Source organism: Canis lupus, chromosome 2, assembly GCF_011100685.1.
Source record: "Canis lupus familiaris isolate Mischka breed German Shepherd chromosome 2, alternate assembly UU_Cfam_GSD_1.0, whole genome shotgun sequence".
Taxonomy (NCBI): Eukaryota; Metazoa; Chordata; class Mammalia; order Carnivora; family Canidae; genus Canis; species Canis lupus.
In genome coordinates, this window is record NC_049223.1 from 83,430,685 (window position 1) to 83,451,082 (window position 20,398).

Sequence of the window (20,398 nt, forward strand, 5' to 3'; positions counted from 1 at the left end):
AGGAGGGAAGGAAGGAGAAAGAGAGAAGGGAGAGAGGGAAGGAGGAAGGAAAGAAGGAAGGAAGGGAGGAAAAAGAAAGAAACAGAAAGAATGAACGAATGAACGAACATGGAATGAGTGGCAAGAAAGAGGCATTTCTGGACCCCAGATCCAGTACGAGTGGGACAGTTTTGTCTGTTTTCAGTTCTACTTGGTTATGATTCTGTATATCCCTTAAGGTAAAGAGAGAAAGGGGGAAGAATCCAGGACAGAGACCCTGCATAAGAATAATACAGATATTTCCTACCCATTTCTTCTCCCTTCCCTTCTATTCCCTTTCACTATTTTATATATATGTGTGTGTGTGTGTATATATATATATATATATATATATTTTTTTTTTTTTAAAGCTAGGACTGCCACTCTGCTTCAGTAACATGCCTAAGCCAATGACCTTGCTTTTTGGGGGGGCGGATGGGAGGCCGTCCCCGGAGATGTAAAAGCCCTCCTACCCTAAGACCTATACCATGTTGCTATTTTACGGATAAACACTTATCAGGCAACAGATACGCCTTTCCAGTTAAGAAACAAAGTCATCCAAAGCCACCCAGAATTATCTCAGCACACAAGGTCTAAACATAGAGTAACAAAGTCAAACCTCAAGATTGTCCTGGTTCCTAACTGGCCCAAGACACACGCCTGCTGAATTGGCAAGTCTCTCTTGCTATTCTGCAACTTTGACCCAGTTGTGAACTCTGATGTTGTTTCAGATTAATCTAGATGCTCAGAGTGGTTTGAGGCACTCTCCTAAAAAGGTCTGCATTTTCTTTGAAGGATTGGCACAGTTGGCTACAGGGCTGGAGCAGCACAGAAGCAAGCAGAACACCCAGGGCTATCAGGAAGACTAATTTCCAACAACAGCCTCGTGCCACAGCCTACTCACACTCGGTTTTCCCTATACCGATTATAAAGAATCATGTGGGCAGGATGAATCTTTAAAGCCAGCTATTGGGATGGGATAATATCCTACTTTTTTGCCCTTCATCAGCTTCATTATGAGCTTTTCCCCAGAAGGGGTAGGGGATCATGTCGAGGGTGCCAGGCTTCCCACTCGTCTACTGCTGCAAACCCCTGGAAACACATGGGAGAAGCCTTGAAAGTGGGGTTCTACACGGCCAGTGCTAGTCAAGGGGAATCAGCCTTCCTACCCATGAGTGGCCTCCAGTTTTGCTACCCTAATAAGGTTTTTCAATATGTGCAAATGGCCCATGCCTCAGGAGTGGACCAGGAGATAGACTACACTGTGTGTGTGTGTGTGTGTGTGTGTGTGTGTGTGTGTGTGTGTGTGTGAAATCCCTCTGGGGTGGTGACACCATGATGCCTGACTTTGCTGATAAACAATTTCAACTCCAGGGAAGCACACAAGGCTTTGACATGCCAGGCATCCTGATCCCAATTCTGTTACCAGTTATCAGCTGGGTGAACACGAGCAAAAGACACTCTGTTCAGGGATCAGTATCTTCATCTATAAAACAGGTAGAACACTACCCACAGAGTCACTGGGGTAATCCAAAGAGACCCTGGTCTTAAAAGTACTGGGTGGGGGGGGGAGGATACAAAGCAATGCATAAGTGTCGAGGGTTATTACTGCAAATCCTTGTCTTTCTTCCAGTGAGTGCTCTGCTCCCCCTCCCACCCCGACTGAATCCTGCATGTCTCATCCTGTACTACAGGAACCACCTTATACCTGTTCCGGAACAAAGGAAAGCATAAAGAAGTCAATTATAAATAGACTGAAATTTCAAAATACAGACATTAGAAATGGAATTGGAACATCTGATAATACAAAAGAAGCTTAAGCTTATCTCATTCCTAGTCACAAGGACTTCATTCTTGTATCCTGTATTTCAAATAAGTAGATATATTCTCTTTAATGCCAAAAGTCTGAGAAGGAAGGGGATGGGTGACACCATAAAGAATAACTGCAGATGCTAGAAACCAGAATAAGCTGGGCTTCTTACTGAAAAAGTCAGGGAGGGTTTGAAAAAGTCAAGGGTTTGAAATATCTTGGTGAGTTTTTTTTTTTTTTTTTTTTTTAAGATTTTATTCATGAGAGACAGAGAGAGAGAGAGAGGCAGAGACACAGGCAGAGGGAGAAGCAGGCTCCATCCAGGGAGCCCGATGTGGGACTGGATCCCGGGTCTCCAGGATCACGTCCTGGGCCAAAAGCGGTGCTAAACTGCCGAGCCACCCGGGCTGCCCTTTGTTTTTGTTTTTAAAGAAAGTTGTCTCCAACTGGTTTCTTCAAATAAAGTTTTAAATGAGTATGCAGCAGAATAGGTAAAGGAAAGCTTCCAACTAACTGCTAAAGACCAGAGCTTAACTTTTGGAATTGTAAACACAGACCAATAATGTTTACTATGTATCAGGCATTGTTCTAGGGGCTGGCCATCTATGAAATCATTTATTAGTTTAATCCACACAACAGCCCTATGAGGTAGGCTCTGTTATTATCCCCCTGTACAGATGAAACTGGAAAGACCATGATTAACTCCAACAAAAGTCTGCTAAGAATCTACCCACATCTGACACTGGATCATCTTTGGAGGGAACCCAAACATGATTTTTTGTCACTCCCTCCATGAAAAATTCCCTCCTGAATGCCAGGGGAAATCACACAGTGATGCCAAGGAGACATCTTCCCTTTCCTAAGCAGTGGTGGGGACAAATGAAGGAAGCTAAGAGAAGTATATAAATAATACATTTTCAGAAAGCTACACATAAATCCCTGAACAAGAAAGGGTTCAGGCTACAATCCCCTTCCTTGTCCCAGAAAAGGACAAAGTTCTGTAAACGTCCATTATATGGATCACCTTACACCGCATCAGATCATGGTACTAGAGTGCACCAGTTACTGCTGGGAAGAAAGACGGAAGGCAAACTAGGGTAAGAATCAGGACCAGCGGTTTCAGGAGCTCCTGCTTGCACAGAAGAGGTCTGCTCTTCCATTCCAGCTTCTTACAAAAGGATTAGCTGAGGGAGGTAGAACACCGGGACTCAAAGATTTGCTTTATCAGAGCTGGTCTGGTCAAGCAAATCTAACTACAGAAAAAGACGACGGCTCCAGTAAGGGTGGCTTCATGTACCGGTACCTGACACGTGTGCAGACACAAATTCAAAGGGGAGGGGATGAAAGCAAAAGAGAACTGGGGTGGGTAAGCCATGCCGTGGGTAAGAAAGGATCCTGAAAGTGTGTGCGGTTCCTCAGTCCCCATCCACCTCCCGTCTATCTGTGCACTCTGATGCTTCTCCCAAAAGCCCCACCCACCTAAGAGTAACAGAGCATTCACAGGGGAAACAAAGGTACTATTCCTTATGAGTACCAAACATTTTATGGGGATCGGTGGCAATATGCAGCGCCTGCATTTGGGGAAAGCTAGAGACACGAAAGCCGAAAGCCAACACCTCACTTGTTAGGAAGTTACTCATCAGCAAGTGTGATGAACCTGAGAGAAGAGAAGACTGCAGATTCGGAACTGGTGTTTGGCACCTGGAAGAACACGGGAAGGTGAGTCTCTCTTTGGGGGGCTAGGATGAGAATGGGAGGCAGCTCAGCTCCAAGGCACTTACATCCGGTTTCATTTCTCCTGAGACCTGGCTTGCTCCTAAGCTCAAAGGGAAGGCCAACAAAAGGTTCGTTTGCTCTTTTTTTTTTTTTTTTTTTTTTTTCTGACAGGTAAGCAGAGAGGGAGAAAGAGAATCTTAAGCAGGCTCCCTGTGGGGTGGGACTTGATCTCACAACCCAGAGATCATGACCTGAGCCAAAATCAAGAGTGGGACACTTAACTGATTGAGCCACCCAGATGCCCCAAAGGTTCTTTTAAAAATGGACTCGAATCTTCCCAATGCCTCAGATGGGCTAAAATAAAAACAAAATGGCAGTTTAGTGATTTCCTGACAGCTCCTAAGAAACCCCTGCTCTTTGCCTGTCTCCTGGGTTCCTTAGTGGCCTCTCCATAGGGCATTCTTGCCTTTGCTGTCTTTCAGTCCTACAAAGGCTGAGCTGAGAGAGGACATTCACAATTCCCACCCATCTACTTCCTGTAGATCTGGGGTTTTTAAAGCCTGCTGAATTAGCCGTTACCAGGTTAACATATTTCAGGCCTAAAAAACAAGTCATGGAATGAGGAAGAAAACCCAATCCATTTAATTCACCAGCAGAAAAAGGGAATGTGATCAGGGAGGCTTCAAAAGTACTAGTATAATTTAGCATATTCCATTCTATTAGTATAATATTCTATTATTAAATTCTATCATTTAAGCTGAATGGTAGGCCCTGGTATTCATTTGATTGTTCTTTAAACTGTATATACACTATATCATACTCTACTAATTGACTTTTCTTTAATATAAAAAATGTTTATGGCACTTGTTCTCTAAATATGTGACCAAAGGCAGAATGCATTTTAAAAAATAAAAATTAGCTTCATAAAAATCATGCCTGTATTTGAAATACCACCATATTAAAAAACATCACGAACAGAATGTTTTCTAAATTTTGGTAAGCAGGTGGGAGAAGAGGAAAAAGGAAAGGCAACAAATAACCTAAGGGGAAAAAAATTAAAGATAACTTGAACAGCTATTTCTTAGAATTTTGTGGAAAACTTCTCCTTGCCATGATGGAGACAGAACCCAACTGTACAGAGGTCCTTTCTCTATTTAATATCTTCCTTCCTCCAACAAGAACAAGGGAAATCTTAGAAATGAACCACTCAGCAAAAGGATGAGAGGCTAAAGGTGAAGAGAGATAGCCTGCATAGTCAAATAATCAAGTTAGCCACAGAGACCTGGAACTCGTCAGTTCAGACACACAGTTCAGGTAGTGTTGTTATCACATGACCCTACTTTCCTCTCCTAGTTTGGTGCTGCAACGTCCACTAGAGTGACCACATGCCCCGGGAGGCTACAGCACTTACTATGTGATTAGTAGGAATCAAGATATGCTGTTAAGTACAAAATACTGGAATTCAAAGACAAGGTGAAAAATCATAATGTAAAACATCAATTATTTTTACAGACATTACAGACTGAAATGATATTTTGGATATTACAGATCAAATAAAAATACTTAAAATCATTTCTTCTGTTTCTTTTTACCTTTTTAAAAAAGATTTATTTATTTTAGAGAGAGAGCACACACACAGAAGTAGGGGGCGGGAGGGGCCGAGGAAGGGGAAGAGAACCTCAAGCAGACTCCCCACCGAGTGCAGAGCCCCATGTGGGGCTTGCCCCTAAGATTGCAACCTGGGCCGAAACCTAGAGTCGGAAGCTCAACCAACTGAGCCACGCAGACACCCCTGTTTTTTTTTTACTTTTTAAATGCAACTACTAGAAAATGTTAAATTATATGGCTCACACTATATTTCTATGGGACACTGCTGGTTTGGAGATCTGAGTCTAAAACGTTTAAGGATATAGCCAATCAAATTAAAACTAAAACTCAGAAGGTACCGAAGTCTTCAATTTCAGTTCATTTCTTCCACTTAGACTTTATGCTTAGATAACTAATAATATTTTACAAATGACTACTAGTCACCTAAGCAGCAAACAGTAGATGGAAGGCATTGGTTTGGATTTAGAAACGCTTTTGTTACTCAAGCTGGAACCATCTAATAGGAAGGTGGGCAGAAAGCTAATTACGGGGACATACCGACATCACCTCCTACTCTTTCTGTTCCCTCTTCCAGCATGAATGGCTACAAATCTCTGCCTTTCCAACTTTAGTCTGGCTCCCCCAGATGTCTTTGCAGAGCTCTGCATGGCCTCTCCTTGCATACAAACCCATAGGGTTACTCACTCCCCTTCCATACAACTTGTGTGTGCAGCCTTACTAGCATCGCATCCACTGCCATGCAGTCCTGTTCCTTATGTTTCCTCACAAGCTAGGTGGCCTGCAGCACACGATGCTAAAAATTGCTGATATGGGATATTTAAAGTACTACTTGGCTCCCAAGATTGAGGATGAAGATGGATCTTAGATATTATTCTTAAAATCCAAGAAAATAAAATCAAGCTCTTTAAGAACTGCTTCTGAGATGCCAACATGTACTTAAGTTTCTTCTGTCATCAATTTGTAACAGGGGCCACTGCAGGTTTCCTCATCTTTGCCTCCTAATCACCCAGGACGGGGCCTGGAACACTCCTAGAGCCAAATAAAGATGTGCTTTGCATTCCTGTCCCACTCTTCCAAGCTAGCCCCACTGCCTCTTCATACAAATGATAGATTCTAATAAGGGAAAAGAATTCTTTCCTCTCCTCCAATTTAAATTGGATAAAATGGTGTATTTGCCAAATCTAGAGCCTTCTTCCATGCTCTTATAAGACCTTGTCTTAGATGATGCTCAAGCAATCCTCTTTTGTCTCGTATCTCCAATCTTTCTGGCCTCTTCCTCTCAGATTGACAAATATAAGAGAATCTGCTCAATCTTAAAAAGGCCGTCCTTAAGTTCCCTGCCTTTCAAGCTGTTACTCCCTCCATTGTCCCCCCTCTGTGGCCATATCTTTTACTAGAGGGTTCTAAAGTTACTGCTGCCACTGCCTATTTTTCTATTAACTGGAGGTTGTGAAGGCATGTACCTACAGTAAATAATGTAAGACAGGGATCAACACATGGAATGCTGTCCCTCAATACCCGTAAGTTTTGACATAGTTAGAAACAGAGGCTAGCAAATTTAGTAGCAGCTGATGACACCTCTCCCAGATAAGCGTGAGCCCAGGCATCATTTGGTTTTGGGCTATAGCTGTAAAGCGTAAGGGCAGATCCAAGGGCAGCATCTAGGAAGAAAACAAGACCATCCCAAGTCCAAGGCAAAGGCAGGAGACAAGACCACGAATTCCCTGAGATGGATGGAACAGCTCTCACTTTTTTGCATAGAGAGCCTGTGGCTTTGCTGATGGGCAAGAAGGGGTCTCTTGTGGGATCTTGAGCCATAATGACCACTGTTAAGTCTACCCAAGGGCTGGGGACACAGGAGAATAGGAATTGATTGCCTTGGATGTTTCTTAATCTTCAGAGAAGTGCCACAACTTCCTGTTAGCCAAAGAAGAGTGCACAATGGACTTAAACTTCAGCACTTCAACGAACAAGATGAGAAAGTGAAATTAGAAGACTGTCCCTTTAAAAACTAGCCACTCCGGGGATTTGGTGGTGGTGGCCCTTCAGATTGGAGGGGGAGCGAAGCTTGTTGAGGCATGCCCGGTGCCATGCCAGTCTTGTCCACCTTCGTATCCCCAGTGCTCTGGACAGAGCATGGCACGCAGTGTGGATGTACGTGGGACGGTACCACCTCCAGAGCAGACAGGTGGCCCTGGTCCTCCTTGTGAGCCCAGAACGATCCCAGGGTAGCTTTGGGCATCAATGACCTCAAAGACTTGACTGGTTTGACCAGAAAGTCTCTACCTCCAGAAATGTGCTGCTGCTTCTTTATCTCTTCAGCTATGTGAACTAAATACATTTTCTCACGTTGAGGGGCAGCTGGTTTAGACTTCGCTGGTACTTATTTGTCTATTCTATACATGAAGCTCCAGATGATACTGAGGAGACAAAGAGATTCTGGCCAAGAATTCTCTCGGAGGCACTTTAATTCTCTCGACAGAAGTCGAGCACGACTCCAACTTATGATCCGAGGGGCTGGAAGGAAGGGGAAAGGAGGGAGGGCAGGAAGTGCCTGGCACACAGGAAATGATCGAGCATTAGTTCTTCTTTACGCTTAAAACTTTCAGTGCTGGTTCGCAGCACAGGCGTCCCAGAAGGGGTTAGCCAGGCCGCATCAGAGCTCGGGAATATCTGGAGGGGAAAAGGCAAAGGAGAGCAAACGCAGCAGTCAGCTCTACTGTGCAGACATCCCAACAGTGATGAACGTCCATGAGAAGATGGAACACCTCTCACTCCATAATTATTTATCTGTTAGAGATGAGGGGATGAGAAGCCAACCTCCACATGGTCAGTGAGCACAGAATCGTGCTTTTCTCCCCGAGCAGAAAAGGAGCAATGGAAAAGAGCAATAAACCCTGTGCTGAAACCCAACAAAAATGTAAAGAAACACAAGTTTCCTGTGCTATGCAAATACCTCTAGCTCTAGGACACAAGTGGCAATCACAGATGCTCAAGTTCGGGGTGACAGGGGTGGTGAAGCAACCACAGAACACACACAGAAGCACTGGGGAGGCGAGGACCAGAGATCCCACTCCTGATGGACATTTGTCCTTCTACTACTGAAGAAGTAGATGCATGTCAAGTACTTGACATGCATCACACGCAGCCCAACCTAAACTCAGTCTTGAGAGTCAGAGGACCCAAACCTTCTCTCACCCCAGAGCTGAGGCAGACGCCAGCCTGCACTGCAATCTCAGGCATGAGGCTCAAGTTCCAAAAAGTCACAGGGAGCCCTACGTAGCCTCGGCCCAAATCCTGGCAGCGTGACAGTAGTCACGTCTACCTCAAGATAAATGTCCTCTCTGAATCCATACACGAAAAACTAAGATTCCAAACACAAGTGGACATGGTTTGGACACTGCTACCAGCCGTGAGTGGAGATGAGAAAGAAGAGATTTCTAGAGAAAAATCTACTGACTAGGTGGATGTGGCAGGATGGGGTTGAGGGCAGAAAGGCCACAAAACACATTCAAACATAGAATGTGCTCTCTTTTCTCTCAAATTTAGGTTCTACCTAGTTTAGCCAAGCCCAAAGAACACGGTGAAACAGTTTTATGGACTGATCAAACGGGGTCAGATAAATTTATTTCCTCAATCACGGCTGGGAATCGATGGCAAATATTCCACCTGTTGAGCTTCAAATTATGCAGAAAATCACAGCTGAAGCATAAAGCCCACAACCTCCCTTCCTGCCTTTTTTTTTTTTTTTTAAGATTTTATTTATTTATCCATGAGAGAGGCAACACAGGCAGAGGGAAAAGCAGGCTCCATGCAGGGAGCCTGATGTGGGACTCGATCCCAGGACTCCAGGATCTGACCTGAGCCGAAGGCAGGCACTTAACCGCTGAGCCACCCAGGTATGCCCCTTCCCGCCTTTCTAGTCCAGTTGTATTAAGTGCGGCCTAAATGCCTTCTCCTTTGACAAGGATTCGGAGTGCGTTTGCTCTGGGCTTTGGGGAAGGTGATTTTCTGCTCTATCTAGATGCAATTATCAGGTTAATTGGAAGTGCCAGAGGCCATCCGCGTCTTAGTTCTGGACGGAGGCACTCTGGCCAGAAAGAGGAGTTTGGCTACATTTGCAATCTACCTGCTGTGAACAGGCCAGGAATTGGTTTGGCTCTAATTAAGTAAAAAGCAAGTTAGGTTTGCTTTTTCCGGAGGGGGTGGGCCCCTCTGTGAAAGAGGTAACTCGTGACAACCACACTAGGCTTAAAAGGTGAACAGTTCCTTGAGGTCCCGTACCTTGGAATTCCCTTGTAACCGGTACGGGGAGAAGGGAACGATGGGCCAGTCCTCTCCTGGAGACCGGATGGCGGAGCAGCCCACCACCTGAGTACCACTGCTCCCGAGTCACCTCCCCACGTGCTGCTGCTCCCCATCCCTGAGCTCCCTGTTCGGGTTGCCCCTTGTGGGCCCCTTGGGGCCCATCCCCACCCTTCCACTTCCTGTCCCCACAACCAACATCTCCTTGGACTTCAAGATTTGGCACAAGCAGCTCATCCTCTGTGCAGGCCTTCCCTGCCCTGCGTTGAATGGTCGGCCCCCTCCGTTGGCACCCACTGGATCCGCCAAGACTTCCATCCTAGCACCCAGACTATTCCTCATACGCATTTGCTTACGGAACCTTCTCGCTGGAATGTGATCCTAAGTGGGGAAGAACTTTGGTTTCCTCTGTTCCTAGGACAAAGGCTGGCAAATATTTTTTTTTAAGCTGTGAACTTCTTGTTAGACGCAATAAATAACAGATCTGTTACATATTTAGTTGGTTCTGCATGTGCAGCTAGAGCAAAGTTGAAATGCCCTCGCTGGGCATCTCGGACAGGGTTGGCGCTGGCCCTGGGTCACGGCCACGGCTTTGGCTTGGCTGGTGTAGCATCCACAAAGGAGCGAATTACACAACAGAGGAAAGGACTTTAAACCGTGACTCAGATTCTCTGCAGCCCCTGGAGAACACAGACTTACACGGTTAACTCCTGCACATCTGACTGCGCGAGGGTCCAAGATCGAAGCCGTCGGGGAGGGTATGACTTTGGCGAGGGGCAGGGCCAAGCATGCGGCACTTCGAGGATTAAACAAGTCAAGTGGTGCGAAGACTCAGAACAGTACCTGGCACACAGCGAAGCCGCCAGCAGATACCAGCTGGGAACCACTGTAAAGCCGCCCACTCAGCTACTAGCTCAAACGCCGGACTCCCCTCAACTGTGTCATCAGTGCGGCGTCTTTCCCGTGTTTTCTATATGGTGACGCTGAGAGGAGAAGTGTAACGCAGATTTAAACGCCCGCAGTGAGAACGCGCCAACGGCCGTCGCGGGCTCAGGCTGATCCCTCCTCTGTGGCTCGCCCCCTCCCGCGAGTGGCCTCCTGGACGGCGGCTTCGGGAACGGATTACGTGAGACAAAGGCAAGGAAATACAAAATTAACATTGTGGCTACTCCTTATCAGAATACAGACAAAGCCAGATACACCAGCGCTCCAGAAATGAAGGAAGCAGGTTGTTGGCTTTTGACTGGAATTTCCTAGGATTGTTACCACGTTGTACGACACTGGTCTAAATGTTTCTCTGACACAGCCAAGATCACGTGAACTGTATCAGAAACAATACAATGCAGGCTTGGGGTTGTAGGGGAACAAAAGTGCTTTCAGGAAATGTATCATTCCCAGGCAGATGACGAGAATACCACAGACCTCCAAGTACCTGGGTCCCTAAACAAGTTGGTCCGCCGCTGGGGGAGGGGACACGTACACGCTAAACAGAAGCAAAAGAGCAAGTAAAGCTAATGCTTCCAGCTGACTTTTTTTCCCTTAGGTCAGTTTAAGTGTAAAAGGAACTCTTGTGCTCCTTCTGCCCCGCGCTCCGAGGCCGCCGGCGCCCGCACCACCTCAGGGCGCTCGGGGCGCCAGCCTGTCACCCTCCCAGCAGCGCCCCCTACGGCGGGCAAGTGGCTTCTCCAAACACACGGGACAAAGGCCAGAGCACACCCCGCGGCCCACATGCAGCAAACTGGGGGGGAAAGGGCAAAACTCAAGCCGTCGACCTACAATATTTCAAGAACAGGATGCCTCCCGGGAAAACGTGGCAAAACCTGGGTTTGCTGGTCGATGTGACTCCGTGACAAGAGCAGCCAGAACCAATACAGCACCAGGCGGGAGGGACGGTGGTTTAAGATTAGAAGCAACCGAATTAGAAATTCAGACTCTTTGATTTGTTTTCCTCTGTTTTGAGGGATAAAAGAGAGGAATAAAGAATGTGCTAGAAATTTGGGGAATGCACTCCAAACCTCCCCCCACCCCTCCTCCACACACACACACACACACACACACGCACGCACGCACGCACACACACACACACGCCCTACTCCCCTTTGCAGAGGCCTTTAATTAGCTCACACCCTCTCCTGCCCGGCTCCCTGATACACTCTGACACCAGCCTGCAGGCCGCCGGCTCCCAGCGGACCCCCTGCCGCTCTTATCTCCGCAGATGCCTGGTGAGTCTGGTATCCCCCTCCCAGCCCTCCTGGGAAGCCGCCCAGCAGGTGCCCATTGGCAACAGTTTTGTGTTACAGGCCTGAATGAATGATCCCCGCAGGAGCTGCCGACTGTTTTCACAGACACAGAAGGCAGTCAAAAGTCCACCGCGTGAACTTGGGATGACCCCAGCTGCAGAGTCACTGGCGGGTTCATCGGGAGGGCAGGCACGCTTTATTAAACAACTAATACTCTTCACAGATAACTTTCCGAAAAAGCAAAAGTGTTAACTCTTTGCAATCTTGCGCCGACAAGCAAGCGGAGAGCTGTGCTGTGTGCCCGAGGGCTTGGGCCCCGATGAAGACTCTGACACAGAAGGACGGGGAGCAGGCGGCCTGGGGCGGCTCGGGCCTCCGTCACCATTTGGTCTGCTGTTTTGTTCAAGTGGTCCACGTTTAAGTAAAAAGGCAAAGAGTGACGGTCTCAGGCCCCGACTTTGGTTAGGGCAGTGATAGCCCAGTGACCGGCGACCCTGCGCCCCTGCCACGCTGGCAGGACACCCGCCCCCGCCCCCCCCCCCCACCTGGCTCACTCATCTCCTCACCCGCATGCCATTGGCTTACATGGGAGAGAGGAGGGTGACCAGGCTGTGCAGAAGGCAACGTGGCCAGCACCTATGGGACTTAGGGCCCAAGCCGTTTTGTTCCCGGCAGCCAGAGGCAGCAGCCAGTCCCTCCCTGACGGAGGAACCAGACACGGCGCACGCTCAGATCCAAGTGCTCTCACGGTCAAGTTCCTCAGGCTTGCTGGGCAGCGGGCAGGCTGTGCCGGGCACACGTTCCTGTTTGTGGCTTTCCGGGAGCGGAACAGCAAGCAGCCGGCTCTTGGCCTGGTCAGAATCCACACAGAAGGTTCCCTTTCCCCTTTCCTCTCCCCTGACTCACGCACACTGGAGAAGGAGCCCAGAGACAACAATCGTAGTTAACAACACGCAGATACACACACGAACATTTGGAGGAATTCCAAAAACTTCGCTTTAACCAACAAAGTTAGGTTAACTGTGGCACCAACCAGAGGCTGCGCTGCCTGGTCGGTTTCCGTCTGGCTCGGCCCAGCGGCGGCTGCCCATCCCCAGCCGGGCGGGGAGACGCTGCGCAGGGGCCCCACCCGCGCTCTGTGCGAGGAGGAGGCCTCGTCTTGCTTCCAGGTGAGGAGCGATCCTGCTCGGATTTGCTCCTTGGATGAGACCCCACCGAAGGCCCAGTGATGCCAGGCGCCTCAAAGGAGCTATATTTCCCTCCCTCTTCGGGTGGGTTGACCTTTACATAAAACAGATTGGTTTGGTTCAACAAGGCTCGAGGGCTTTCTGCATACCATGCTCGGTGCGGTGCGCTTGGGGTTAGGACACTAAGATGAATAGGACTGAAGTCTTGTCCTCGAGGAGCTCAAACTAGGGTGGAGACAGACACACAGTTTGACTCAACACTGAGAATGCTGAGAAGGTGTACCCGAGGTCAGGGCCCTGGGCCCACTGCTTCTCTCTCTTTCGCTTCTAGGAGGACAAGAAGCGGGCCCCACAAGCTGCCGACCCCCAACTCAAACACGATACCAGATTTGTAGCCCTGGAGGCCTGATGTAGAGCTGGCGCAGTGACTAACCAGCTCTGAGAAGCTTTCTGGGTCTCAGTTTCTCCATCTGTCATCTGAGAGGGCAAAAAGCTGACCTTCAGATTCTTTCCCAGATCTGTGTTCCAGGAGCGCCTATGAACGTATCAGAGGTTGTGTTGAGGGTTCAAGCCTGGGAAGAGCTGGCTTTGCAGTGTTCAGCTGGAAGGGGTGGCAAGGGCTGTAGGTTCGAGACCTCAGTGGAAAGGGAAAGGTGAGAGAGTGAGGTTACGAGGCTTCCCACAGAGCTCAATTTTTTTTTCATAAAACCAAAGTAGACACTGTTCACTGTTGTGTTTTATCTTTAAAGAGAAACTAGTGACAAAGTCTTCTTGTGTTCCGTCCCAAGAATTTCTTTCTCCACACACCTTATTCGTGGAGGCACCTCAATCTGTCCTGTTTTTAAACATTTTTAAAGAACGTTCTGCAGCAGCCTCTCCTTGCTGATGGCACAGGACACAAAATCAAAAGGCAGGTAGCCGCAGGCTGGTGAGAGCTGGCTTCGTCCTTCTGCTCTGTCAGCGATTCTGTGACATCTCGGGCACGCCCGGCGGAGATTCTGGAGTCGGGCTTCACGCAACGTAGCCGGGGTGCCAGGAACGTGCAGCCCGCTCCTGGGAAGTCAGACTAGCTCCCAACTGACTCCCCCCAAGTCCGAAAGGCGCTCGGCCTCCGCCGGGAGCCGGTCAGGCGGGGAAAAGCCGTGGGCTTACAGCTGTGAGGCCTGCGCACCGGCAACAACTGCAGGATTCTGGCAAAACCACTTAACTTGTGTGACTGAGTTTCCCATCACAAAAAGGGAAGGGATCGTCACGCCTGCCCTGCTGGCCCCACCACGATGTCATAAGGTTCAATCACCTCACGGACGCACTTTAGTCCCTCAGGGGGAGACGGTGTGGTCTGAGGCAAGAGCCTGGGGCTGTCGAGGAGCCGCCGGCCCGTCCTCCTCTGCACACTCCCTGTTGATCCCCCAGGAGTCACTCAACTTCGCTGTGATTCAATTTCTTCTGTCAAGTGTGAACAACACTTACCCTCTTTAATGTCTCAGTTTGTGAAGATCAAATAGTAACGAGTATGTTGCCCAGGCTACATGTCCGTAAGAGTACAAGGGGCTATTAGCAGCTCTCCTGCTGGACCTTTGGCATCATCCCTGCCAATTTTCAAGTTACCAATAAAGAAAATACAACCCCACTGGCCATAATATCCTGCTCGGAAACATTCAAAGGCAACATGGCCGAAACAATGGGCTGTTTGGAATCATGTTCTGCTTAATTTTCATTTCAGTGAAAACACTTGAGAGCTATTGCTTCCAAACCAATGTGTTGTATAAATTCAATAGCTTGCAGGAAATGTTTACTTAAACATCTTCCTCTAATAAAGCAAACAGATATTTTCCATAAATATTATTTTAATTCATTAGATTAGGAGAGACTAGGTTTCCCCCTCTTTCCCCTATAACCATTTCCCTAGGCTTCCTAATACCTTAAGCAGAGCCTGGGCCAGATCCAGTAACGTGCGCCTGGCCTCGTTTGATCCTGGCCGATGTCCTAGACTCCGAGTGATGGGAAGGGGAGGGGGAGATAGGACCCTGAAAGCAGCCTCTTCCGGTCGCTGTTTCTATACATGCAGCACCATTCTGGATCTCAGTCAGCTTTAGTTGTGTTTCGGAAGAAATCATACGTAAACTTTAAAGCTGTAAAATAGTTCGATGCAAAAAACCCCAACAGGAACGTCACTTACTCACTGTGTGGGTTGAATGCCCCCCCGTGTGAAAGTGCTGGTGGCTGACTCCCAAAAGAGAGCACACGGGGACACAGCCCGGATCACCTTCAGTTTTCCTATAACAAATATTCGCGGCTGTCACAGAGTAAACTGGCAAAAAGAAAAACCCCCCAAAACCCGATGACAGATGAGATCTTTGCCTTTCAGAAGCTTTAAGTCTCTGGGATGCAGGGGAGCACAGACAACTGCCTCACAAAGCTCATCTCACCCTTGAAGAATGGAATACAGCGTTCTCGGCCCTCAGCCCCCACAGCACATATCCTGTGGAAAGGGGATAGACCCCAGGTGAAACACTCCTTCTCTCTATATTATCACCCTCAGAAACCCACATTTTTGTAAGCCTCAGCCTCCAGTATCCAGCCCCTGACAACAAATGTCTGCTGAGGGCATGTTTGAGACGTGGGCATACGTGGCTATCATCTTCCCAGGGCAATAGTGGTCCCTCCTTAATGGGAGCCAGGGTGCCCCTGGAACTCAGAGCGGGGTGGGGGGGGGTGTCTCAGGGCATCCTGAACAGGTGATGCAAGGCAAGGGGGGAGCAGGTGTGAGGGGGGCCGGGGAGTGACCTGGACAGCCAGCTTGCTGTCACTCTCCCTTCACTCTTCACCTGGCCTCCCCACTCTGGCTCCTGGTTTTCAAGCTTATCCCTACCCTCCTCACATGCCAAACTAGGAAATTTCCCAGTTTGTGGAAATGGCACGAGGTGGGGGCGGCGCCTGGGGGGGCTCAGTCTGGTTAAGCGTCAGACTCCTGATTTCAATTCAGGTCACGTCAGGGGCCTGGGATGGAGCCCCGTGTAGGGCTCTGTGCTCAGTGGGGAGTCTGCTTCTCTCCCTCTTGTTCTCCCTTTCCTTCCCCCTCCCCTCTTGCAAGCTCGCTAATAAATAAATAAATCTTAAAAAAAAAAAGTGGCACGGGAAGGTTTCACCACTGTTATTTAACGGAAAAGAAAGAAGCAGGCATCTTTCCCTCGTGCCTGTGTGAGGTAAGCGTGGTGTGCCCGTTATTTACGGACTCTCGCCCCTTCTGAAAGAATCTTCCTCTTCTCTCACGGTCTCTCACAGGAAATGTCTCCTCACCTCCAACACTGCAAAAATTACTTAATGTAATGTCCTGATATAAACTTAAATTGCTCAGTCACCATGTCCCACTTCACCACAAAACTCTGGTCCTAGAATTGTTCTCACCACACATGCCGTCTGTGCGCTCCCAAACACAAGATGCCTACATGTCCACATCTACAGCACCATGGTTAATGATTTACGAAGCCTCTCCACCTGTGTTCTCTGTGGGTGAGGGGGGTGCTCACAGGCAACCCTGACGGTAGAAACCCCAAGTCTACAGAGCAGGTGTCAGCTTCTACATTATCAGGTAAGAGTCAAGAAGTCCTGTCAAGCAACGTTCTAGAATTCAGGAGACCAAAGAAGACGTCCAAGGCTCTATTACTTTCTGTATGAACCACCCTGGGTGAGTTATTTACTTCCACGGGCCTCAGTTTCTTCACGGTGATGGTACTCATATCACCTGTCTTACAGAAAGGGTCACAGGTATATCAATGTTTCATCAACAACTTAAAATCAAAATAAATATAAAGCAGTATTATTATTATCTCAGTAAGGAAGGCTTAAATCCTATTGCTTCTTTCCTCCGAGAAGCAAACTACAGAACAGGTCACTAGAATTAACCGTACTGCTCTCAGGCACAACACACCGCCCCCAGCCCTGTCCGTCTGGCTTCCTGACCCAAGCCATGGTATCATCAAGCCCCTGAAAGCCTATCTGTGAGCAGAACCCAGAGACAGACACACCTCTACAAGATCTCAACAGCTGTCCAAAGACTAAGAGGAGGCAAGAAAAGACAGGAGTGAGAAAGAAAATGGGTTTCCTTCCTGCTTTCACTTTGCAGGGAAAAGCACCCCTCTCCCCCTTTCATATACTCCGTGCTAAAAATCAAATCTTTTGCTCTAAAATGACATCCTAGTGGCTTAGAAATGCTGAAAGCAGCAAAGTCCAGGAGATGGAAATTACAATTTCACACGCACAGGGCCACACGTGAGGCAGCCTGAAGCTCTGGCCTGCTCCCCCCACCAGGGCAGCAGCGAAGGCCCGAGGGCCACAGATCCTCTGAATAATCTGGGGTCAAGCACGTTGGGTGTGTGACAAAGTACAGTCGGCTTTCTCAAGTGCTTTTGAGTCCATACGTTTTCTGTTTAGATAAAGAAAACTCTTTCAATCCTTTTCTCCCATTTCAAGCCTCTTACACGAGGGTAGGGATCCCCAGAGAGCCAAGACTAATTCCGACAGCCTAGAGATCACAGCTGGCAAACCAAGAGCCCCAACACAGAGGAGGTGGAGCAGGAAGTGAACAGAAAACCAAGCTTTACTCCTCGTTTGCAACTGCCTGTGTTCTAGCTTCTACGTGGTCCAGGTTGAGCAGAGGATCTTATCTGCAAAGCTGTACCATGTGGAGGAAAATATCTAGGCTCCCAACCTTCACTTTAATCAAGGTCACCGACCACCGTGGTCTTGCTCTTCTCATCTGTATGAGAGAGAAGCCCGCCTTCCTTAAAGCGTCCAAGTGAAAATTAAGTGAGATGGTTCCGCACCTGACGTGCAGGAGCTGCTCAGTCAAAGCAGGCTGCATTAGCCACGTCCCTTTCTGATCTTTAAGGATGATACTGACCAAAGAGTCCCCTCTGTCTCCTAAGAAAACACGTGGAGTCAGCTTTCCTTTAAAATGAAGAGCGGTTTCTGGAGATAACGATTAAAAAGGAGAAAGAAGTAAAGGAAAACAGACCTTCCACAAGGAGTATTTTGACCTTTTACTGCCAAGAATCGGAATTTGATTCGTCCTTCATGTGTTTATCAAAATAGGTTACAGTTCTCACCTCTGCAGGAAAGGGCACGTCCTGGATGAATCCTACTGAAATGCAGACAGGGATCACTACCGCATCTCTGGGGGGAACCAGTCAACCCAAGGAACCTTGAACATATTATTCTTTCACTCGCCATGTTTACACTGGGGTAGAAAACCACTATTCTTTGGGGGACACAAATATTTCCTGCCTTTTCAATTTAGCAACTGGACATACTTTTCCACCACATAGACTGAAGTTTTGGAAGACAGAGTGGATTCCTCTGAAATACGAGATGTTCAGTCTTAGAAGATAACTTAAGGACCTGATTCCTAACTGAACTACTATTAGGGCATCAAGACAAATGTGAACTTTTGCAATCTTTCTGTTTCAAAAAGAGAGCTTCGATGGGAGTAGCATCTCCCTGCTGCTTCTGGCTATTGAACTGCTTGCTTCGAGTGAAAACGGGGCAGCTAGACCCCACTCCCTGAGCTTCATGAACAAGGCTGCTAAGTAGGGCAGTGGGAACATCTGGGGTTGGTGGTCACTCATGTGATTCTCATGCCACCCAACACACTTCCAGCTCTCACAGATAGCTGAGATTTGACCAAGTCAGGATAGATCACGGATGGGTCACTCAGCATCTAAGATTTGCCTCAGCCAAAAAAGAGTTCAGACTAAGGGAATCATTTTAGCATTCCAGGTTATCAGAGGAAAATAAAACAAAAACTCTGTTGCCAAGAATTTGAGTTATTTCTTTATATACAACAACTTGAAGACACCTCCTCTTGGCTGGAAAAGAAATCCCTTGGGTGACTTGTTTAGATCAAAGCCATTTTGAAAACAGAAAACTCTGCATTCTCTAAGGGATATAGCACTGTCTGACTTGATATTCATTTAACTTGAAGTTTTGTGCCAATTGAATATACTAAGACCCTGATACTTATAAGAAGGCATTCACCTATGACTAGCTTGCAGGTACATGGAAAAGCTATTATGGGGATAATCAGCTCAACTATAAAATGAAGCAGTCATACATAATGACAAAAACAGATACAAGTCATAAATTGCCTTTTCCCCTTCAGAATCCATGTAGGCAGGCACTCAGTACATTCTTTTGTGTAAAGATAAAACTTCTGCCTTGAATAAACAGTGCTTTCAGCCTTGTCTGAGCCTTGTAAATACACTGCCCACAAAACAAACACAAACAAATGCTGTTTCTTAAACAAAAGGCAGATGGACCCCTCTGCCCTCAACAGTCACCGTATATACGACGGAGACTGGCTGATGGCAGGGGCTGGCTGAGGGTCTCTGGCTTCAGGGTCCATTGCATCACCGTTCAGACCCAGATCTGGTTTCCTGGGCACAAAAGGCCAGTGAAAGGTCCTCTTGGAAGGGAAGTGGCTCCTCTGTACACTGCACCCCAAACAGAGACCGAAGAACTGAACAAAATTCTACCTAAAGTCCTAGCTGGGCTTTCTATGAACCTATCCAGACAGACTCGTCTCTCTCTTTCCCCTTCTCTCTCATGTAACTTGCTTATATTTATCTTCAGATGGTTTTCCTAGAAGCTATCAAAGTTCGTTCTAAGACTGGGCAGGCCTTTTTATTTGTTTTTGTTTTTCTTGTTGTTGTTTTTAATATAGAGAGGCATGTCTAGAACCAATCAAGCCATTAGCAATATCTCAAAAGTGTAACTGCAGATGAGAATGGAAGTGCTAGTGCAGAAGAGCGGGTCCTGACTCTATGGTTACCTGACTGACCCTGGGCAAGTCACCTGACCTCTCCGGGCCTCAGTTTCTTCCATTATATAATGGAGCTAATACTCCCCATTCTATCTCCTGAGCAGAAAAGCAGGAAAAAAACCTGTCCTTTTGACATGGTTCTGGAATTTGAAATGCTGTGCTTTTCTTAAATAAATTCTATTCCTGGAAAGGGCTCTAGGAGCAATCGTCTTGTCATGGTCTTAGAAGGGGATCAGATCTTTGAGGTTCTACTCAAAGGGTTAGAGTCCTTTAGCCAAGACCAGGCAGGGAAGTCAGGGAACAGATGCTCACAGCTTGGTGGCCAGTCCCTAAGTCATATCACCTTATATCTGGAATCCATAAGCAGATGTCCGGGGGCTGGGCGATGAGAAGAAAAGGCTCATATAAATCAAGGGGACAAAGGGCACAGATTAATTCCTAGGTCTATTTTCTTGAGGCTAATATTAAATAAACTAAATAATAGTTCAAATTGTAATGAAAAATCCCAGAAATGGATATGATGGACTGAAATAAAAAATTTGTTGTGAATAATTCACAGCATCTATCCAGGGACAAGTAAGACGTGCAGATCTATTACCTTCTTATGTGACAGAATGAATTCCCTTTTAATGTCTCACTGGGTTTTCACATTCTTCATCTCTTTTTCTCCTCAGCTCAGTGGTGTGGCGGGGCG

General features: G+C 47.5%; 1 protein-coding gene and 1 long non-coding RNA gene across 11 annotated transcripts in view; one reads left to right on the forward strand and one right to left on the reverse strand.

The window, feature by feature from the left end:
* VPS13D (vacuolar protein sorting 13 homolog D) overlaps positions 1–20,398 on the reverse strand; it is a 236,970-nt gene that overhangs the window by 56,666 nt on the left and 159,906 nt on the right. The gene's annotated exons all lie outside the window — the stretch shown is intronic.
* LOC119876086 lies at positions 9,406–14,724 on the forward strand. The gene is made up of 2 exons (XR_005356182.1): positions 9,406–11,679; positions 13,216–14,724. It is a non-coding gene; the product is annotated as an uncharacterized LOC119876086 (long non-coding RNA).